Source organism: Lithobates pipiens, unplaced genomic scaffold (genome assembly GCF_037356315.1).
Source record: "Lithobates pipiens isolate NorthernLeopardFrog02 unplaced genomic scaffold, aLitPip1_a1.2 Scaffold_8, whole genome shotgun sequence".
Lineage (NCBI taxonomy): Eukaryota > Metazoa > Chordata > Amphibia > Anura > Ranidae > Lithobates > Lithobates pipiens.
Genome location: NW_027507903.1, coordinates 301,043,956 through 301,052,425, shown reverse-complemented (window position 1 = coordinate 301,052,425; position 8,470 = coordinate 301,043,956).

The window sequence follows — 8,470 nt, the reverse complement described above, 5'->3', positions numbered from 1 at the left end:
ATGATATATATATATATATATATATATATATATATATATATATATATATATATATATATATATCAAAGTGAGTCAATGTCATGGTTATGCAGTGATCTTCCTCTGGTTGCTTACCTCCCCTCATGTCTTCTGACTAAGAGGCCAGCCACTTCCACCTGGTGGTTTTTATAACCTCTCCTCTAAGCATGGTTCCACCCCAAGCCCTATCAGGGAACCCTATATTAACCTGTGCACTGCAAGCCAACAGTGCTGATCAAACATTGTGTATTCATTGTGTGTTTGGCTTCCTGGTCCCTGCTTGCCGTGTGCTCTATGTTTGACTCTGTTACTGACATTGGTGTGTTCTCAATGATTCCTGTCTACTTGTGACCTTGACCTTTTGCATGTCCCTGACCATCCCTGTCTGCCTGTGACCCTGAACTTTTGGTGTGTACTCTGTTGTTCCTGTCTGCTGGTTGCCCTGACCTCTACCGTATCCCCTTACTATCCTTGTCGTTCCAGCCTGCTGCTTCCTTCTCCTGTGGTCTACTGTGAGCGTGAGCTGTGAGACCCTAGGGGCTGCGACCTGGAGCCAGACTGCAGCGAAGTCCATCCTCACCACTGGAGGCTCTGGCGAACACCCGCTGGCTCTTAGACTCCGCACCCTGGGAAATCTATGCTCCAGCTCCCATTGGGATCTGTGTTAGTGATCCTGTAAACCTGTGTCCTGAATCTCCCTGGGTACAATCTGCAGCAGTCAGTCCTAAGGTCCACTACCTAGCGGTGCACTTCTGACTCCTACGGAGTGCATCTGTCACCTGGTCTCATGTGACCTGACAGTCAATCTTTCAGTGCCAGCCCATAAAGATATACTGTATAGTTATAAAATCTGTGAATCGTGTAATCCTATACACCAAATACAATCCTGTGTGTATCAACTTTTCTTCACGACAGTGCCCTTCATTCCACCTAAGAGTTTCTTCTCACCTGCTTGGGTGGACCACACTTATCCTATCTCTTTACTTGTTGGCAGCGTCCACAAAACCCGGAGGATTGTGGGAGGTGGCCAAAAACTTCCAGGAGATGGGGAACTTCCCAAACTGTGCTACATGGGAAGCATGTTAGGATTTCTCTGCCCCCCCCCCCCCCCAAATCTGGATCATTTTACAATAACTATAAGGAATTCTTCAGCATGTTCATGATGGTAGTTGTCAATGCCCCTTATGAATTCATACAGTTGTACAAGTAAAAATGGACTACACTCAGATGGTAGTGTGATTGAGCAAATGGAATTCTATAGGTGCCTATTAAATGAGACACTTAACTTAGCCCATTCCGTGGAAGGTATGAATTCGGTTTTTGTGGATGCTGATGCATTTGCATTAAGAGAACACCTAAAGAAGTGGTTCCCCATGCACAGGAAGAGAGATGATCAAAGCAGTGGAGCAAATACAGGAAGTGATCCCCTGTGGCTCCCCCTGAAGCAGATGGAAGCCGACTGGTGATAGAGGAAGAGAAGCTGGCTGTGCAGCAGAGGGAGCCACAAGCATCGGTTTCAGCAATAAGGCAGTGCAGCCAGCCCTCCTGCTGGTCAGGTGCCTGGACCCCCTATTGAACTGATGGGGCCGGTACTGGAGGGCTGGCTGTCTGCCCTGGTGTTTGTTTCATGGCAAGGGTGCTCCCTTGTTAAGTTTCATACTCCCTTCTGTGGAGTAGATGGAACCAGTTCAGTCACAGTGTTTTTCTTTACATTATTTTCAACAGCAGTTGATTTCTAAGAACAGATTGTCTCCAATCAAACTTTTCTGATGACCTCACTAGAACCAGCATGATTTTATTCACAGGAAATTATCACTTTGTAATAACCACTTAAATATGCACATTTCACAGTCCATCATTACACGCCAATTTCCAGTCATGCAGAAGGCATGCACTCTGCATCACTACCATGCAAGCAAAATGTAATGGCACAATAACACAATAACACTTCATTTGAAATGCTATTGTAATTTTATATATATATATATATATATATATATATATATATATATATATATATATATATATATATATTTAATGTTATGTTTAAATAAATAAATAAAAAAATGTATTTATTTTTGTTCAGATGAATATGAAATACTGCTTATAAATATTTTTGTCTCTACCACTTGCAGCAAAAGAAGGCATGCTGGTCTATTGATTCCTGGTGTTCTGCAGTGAGTTAGGCCGCGTACACACGCGCGGACTGTTCGCCCAACTTTGTCCGTCCAACAGTTTCGGCAAACAGTCCGCTCAAACTTAGCATGGACGGACATGGCCACACACGACGGACGAACAGTTTGCTGAAACCGTGCGCGATGACGTGAACGGCACGTACGACGGGACGAAAAATACGACGTCCTATACACTGCATTATAGCTTTCGGCGTGAAAATCCTTTATGAGCATGCGCGCAACTTTGTTTGACGAACAAGCCTACACACGAGCGGACTGTTCGCTGAAACAAGGTTTCAGCGGACAGTTTTACGGAATTTCCGAAAAACCTTGTCCGTCCAACTGTCCGCTGAAACTGTCCGCTGAAAGCCCACACACGAGCGCACTGTCCGCCCAAACACTGTTCAGCGGACAAAGTTGGGCGAACAGTCCGCGCGTGTGTACGCGGCCTAACTTCTATGCTGCAAATTGTCTAAATAGTCTATGTAATTTGCCCTCCTTTTAGGTCTGTTAATAAAATCCACAGATTTACTTCTGCTTGTACATATAGTTCTGTATAGATTTTTAATTAAAATTAGGTTGTTAGAAAGTGAAAGGATGGTGCTGGCCTTTCCTATTAGAAAGAGTTGTGTGCTTTGCAACCTAAATTTTACAGAAAAATCCAAAGCTAAACCTTTATTTGATTGATTGACAGATAGAATGATTGATTTAGTCTCATACACACACAGATTATTTCCAACGGATTTTGGCACAAACTTGTCTTGCATACACACGGTCGCACAAAGTTGTTGGAATTTCCGATCATTCTGAATGAGGTGACGTCAAACATGTACATCAGGACAGTAGCTTTCGTCTCTTAGTTTATTCTGAGCATACGTGTTGGAAAAATTTAGATCCTGCTCTCAAACTTTGTGCGTCGGAAAATCCAACGGAAAAAGTCCCATGGAGCCCACGCATGGTCGAATTTTCCGACAACATGATCCGATCGCACATATTCTATCAGAAAATCTGACCATGTGTATGGGGCATTAGAGTGTTTTATGCTGAAAAGGGCTTGTGTACTAAGCACATACAGTATATATATATACCATATGTATATATATATATATATATATATATATATATGTATAGAAATGGAACAACACCAGTAATTGGGGGTAGCGTCAGGTGTATACTGAGCAGGTGGCACAATACACCGACTGTAACTGCTGCAGATGCCTGTGGTATAGAAACGGAACAACACAAGCAATTGGGGGTTGCTTCAGGTGTATACTGTGCAGGTGGCACAATACACCGACTGTAACTGCTCCAGATGTCTGTGGTATAGAAATGGAACAACACCAGCAATTGGGGGTAGCTTCAGGTGTATACTTCACATACACCTCTATACGACGTTATATACTATATACACCCTATATATACTCGATATACACCTATGTATACTATATACACTCTATATATACTCTATACACAACTATAGTATATACCAGCCCTCAAAATTTCCACTTATCTGCTTGCATTAGACAAAGAGAGATTTCCCAACATTTTTGATAAATGACAAAAGCTTATTGGTACTTGAAACTAAATTATAGTACATCAATAGTACCCAACTGGCCTTTTGCACCATATCATATGATAATTGCATGTCTATCTGTGCCTGAGGCAGTTTTATCTCATCTCTTATCTCATAAGCAGCCCCAGGAGGAAGTCAGCACAGCACAGGGATGGTGGGAGCCCCTCATAATAAGCAGCCCCAGGAGGAAGTCAGCATAGCACAGGGATGGTGGGAGCCCCTCATAATAAGCAGCCCCAGGAGGAAGTCAGCACAGCACAGGGATGGTGAACTTTACAAACCTATAGGTCATATTTGCAGCCACAAAATAATTACTAGCTATGCACACATAGTCCCACCACATGGCCAATGACATAACACATGTATGAGGTGAATCTGGGATTGACAACTACAAGCATTCTTTTATTATATGTGAAATTCTGACAATTCAGGACTCTTGAGACAATGGAGGCGAGGGAAGGTCAGGGTAGGCAAAGAAGAGGGTGCAGGAGATGATCACCAGCACCAGCACCATGATATAGAGCACTGACACCTGCACCGTGATAGAGTGATCTGACACCAGCACCGTGATAGAGAGCACTGACATCAGCAGCGTGACATAAAGTACTGACACCAGCACCGTGATATAACAGTCCTTAAGGATTATCAGACTGTACCTCACTCAACCCTATATACTGTAGTACCCTAGACCTTACCAGTCCTCATAAGGACCTTTGTGGAACTAGTAGGTTGTGAATGATTAGCAGACTGTACCTCAGTCCTTATACTGATAAAGGACTACTGCAGCAGAAGGGCAGCAGTCGGCAGTAGTGCACCTCAACCCTATGTATTGTGGACCTATACCAGTCCTTAAGGAATAGCAGACTGTACCTCACTCAACCCTATGTACTGAAGTACCCTAGACCTTACCAGTCCTTATAAGGACCTTTGTGGAACAAGTAGGTTGTGAATGATTAGCAGACTGTACCTCAGTCCCTATACTGATAAAGGACTACTGCAGCAGTAGGGCAGCAGTCAGCAGTAGTGCACCTCAACCCTATGTATTGTGGACCTATACCAGTCCTTAAGGAATAGCAGACTGTACCTCACCCAACCCTATGTACTGTAGTACCCTAGACCTTACCAGTCCTTATAAGGACCTTTGTGGAACTAGTAGGTTGTGAATGATTAGCAGACTGTACCTCAGTCCTTATACTGATAAAGGACTACTGCAGCAGAAGGGCAGCAGTCAGCAGTAGTGCACCTCAACCCTATATAAATTGTGGACCTATACCAGTCCTTAAGGAATAGCAGACTGTACCTCACTCAACCCTATGTACTGTAGTACCCTAGACCTTACCAGTCCTTATAAGGACCTTTGTGGAACAAGTAGGTTGTGAATAATTATGACACCAGCACCATGATATAGAGCACTGACACCTGCACCGTGATAGAGTGATCTGACACCAGCACCGTGATAGAGAGCACTGACATCAGCAGCGTGACATAAAGTACTGACACCAGCACCGTGATATAACAGTCCTTAAGGATTATCAGACTGTACCTCACTCAACCCTATATACTGTAGTACCCTAGACCTTACCAGTCCTTATAAGGACCTTTGTGGAACTAGTAGGTTGTGATTGATTAGCAGACTGTACCTCAGTCCCTATACTGATAAAGGACTACTGCAGCAGAAGGGCAGAAGTCAGCAGTAGTGCACCTCAACCCTATATAAATTGTGGACCTATACCAGTCCTTAAGGAATAGCAGACTGTACCTCACTCAACCCTATGTACTGTAGTACCCTAGACCTTACCAGTCCTTATAAGGACCTTTGTGGAACAAGTAGGTTGTGAATAATTATGAATGAATAGTAACAGCTACTGATTAAACTGACTGTCCCTCACTGCCTCACACACAGCTTCCTGCCTGTCCCTATTTAAACTGACAAAACACAGGCTGCTGGAACAATAACTTGAATAGCCCTTTTGTGGACCTAATAGTAACAGCTTATGATTAAACTGACTGTCCCTGCAGCACACAGCGTCCTGTCCCTTTCTCTACACTGACAAAAGACACTAAGGCTGCTGCAACAATCACTAGCACAGCACTGCCTCAAACCTATATCCTGAACTACACCTAACACCTATACCATAATACCAGTCCTTAAAAGAACTTTTGTGGACCTAATAGATAGCGATTTGGGTCACTGAAGTCTCTCCCTGCTCCACACAGCAACCTCTCCCTATAGTGACAGAAGAAAGAATGTAAAATGGCTGCCGGATCGGGTCTATTTATAAGTTAGGGGAAATGCCCAAGTGTCCATGTGCTGTAATGTCTCAATTGGCTGTCCTGTACCCCATGATGGATGTGTCATCATAGGTCAAAGTTATTTTACACAGTAAACACGGAAGTCCGCCGGGCGAACGGCGGCAATAGTCCGCCGATCGGGCGGACCGCGAACTGCCGAAATTCACCGCGAAACAACCGCCGGGCGAACCGTTCGGCCATCCCTACTTGCTAGACATGTGCATTAATTTTCATCCGAATGCATTTTTGTCCAAATTTCGGGTATTTTCGTTATCGTTTTAACAAACAATAATGAATGTGCAAAATCCGAAAACCAAAAGATCCAACATAAACAAATGCTTTCTTTTCATTTTCGTTGTGACAACAGTTCGATATAGATAGGAGATTCGACATGACGCTGACAATAGCAATCTGTGCCCATCGAACCTGTGGTCGAATGTGCCTAACCTTAGCTCTATTAGACCAAGATTATTCTACATAGAGTGAAAAGATTCGACATAGAGAGAAAAGATTCAACATTATAGAGACACTAGCAAAAAAAGTCGAATGTGCCTAACCTAACTCTATTAGTCCAAGATTATTCGACATAGAGAGAAAAGATTTGTCATGAAGATTCGACAAAGCAGTCGCTGCGAGTGGACATTTATGGTCAAATGCTCCGCCTACAGGCTATAGAAGAATTCTAATGTTGGTTGACTAGTAATAATAATTAATAAATATAATTATTACTAGTGTCATACAACATTAGAATTCTACTATAGCTTGTAGGTGGAACAATCAAACGGAAATGTATGATTGCATCATCGTACAGTTTAGCTGCTCCGTTGAATCTTCTTAGAACATTCAACAGACACCATAAGCCTTCAATGACAGATTTGAGCTTAATTATTTTGGATTTTCAAGTGAATGCATTTTTCAATGAAAAAAAATAAAATAAAAACGAATTTCGGGACTAACTAAATACATTTATTTTTCGGACAAAAATACAATTTTTGAAATGAAATATTTCCGTGTGCACATGTCTAGTACTTGCCATTGGTTCTGAAATGTGTCAATTTTCAAATTAGTTTTGGCGATGAGATATTCCATGCCCAGGTGTTCACTGAGGATGTCAATGGCCATACATAAGGTAGGCAGATGTTTTTGTTTCCATAGCCAGGCAATGGAAAGTCGGGCAGCTATCAATATGTGTGTGATTATGCAATTAAATTTTGAGGGCCAATTTTAAAGGCCTCATCCCAAACGTGCCATTTGTGGAGTAAGCATATTATACATAACACAGTTCCTCCAGCATTTCCAGGACTAAGTTGGGAAAATGTGGGCTAGCTTACAGGGGTGTAATACCAAAGGTAAAACATTTTCATTAGTTCTTGGAGAATATAGGAGTATGAATCACTCGATGCCGGGGGGGGGGGGGGGCATCCGCATTTATAGGGTGTTTTCCCATTGAGCCATAGCTGGGGATTTCTCGTCTTGTTGGGTCTTTGAGAGTAAGCCCTAGACATGGGATATCCCATGAGTCTTGTTGGGGGTTAAGTTGAAAAATGACAGAATATCTTTAATTTGGATATTGGAAGTGATCAGTATGTTCGAAAGGATATGGCGAATTCTAAGATATATGAAAAAGTCATTTTTAGGAATGCCATTGCGGTCTAGAATTTGTTAGAAAGAGTGGAGCTGATGCTGGTCATACAGGTCACTCCAGCCAATGTTGTAAAGGAATGTCTGGAGATAAGAGCTTTAGTGCCAGGAGTGTACCTCACACTTTTAAGGTATTTTCTATCCTATCTGGTCACTGTTATACCAGGATAAACTGTATGCCTCCATTCCCTACCCTAGCTATAGACATGAACGTGAAGGCTCAACTGAGCCGAGTGTCAATACGCCTAACTTTAAGCTATATTTTATTGCTCTGTTGTATGTCTATGCAAATAGATTTATGCCAGAAGCTAAAGTATCATGTTAGATTTTAGATGTAAAAAGTAAACAATGCTACTTGCATGGTAGCAGACAAAAAAAAATTCAAATTATTAATACCTTTCTTTCAACTATATGTTCAAATGCTACAGAGTGTGTGCCAAGGGATCACTTATTTGGCAGCTTGAATGAACTACAGTGTTTCATATGATTAGACTTAGGCTATAAAACACCAGTACCATCTGCTATCAGTGAATATAAACAGCTTTGTAGTAACAGGTTTAAATAAAGGCTTATCACTATAAACCTCTCAATGCTATTTGCTTTCTCTGGTCTATCTAGATTAAAAGTTCTAATCCTTTTTTGGTGTTGCAAAAGCTGATCAGTGTAATATCCATTCAGCACCACTTCTGGATTAGGTGTACAAAAGTCACAGATTAGAAGAAAAAGATACATTAATGTACATATAAACTTTAAACCTCGTACACCTGGGCCA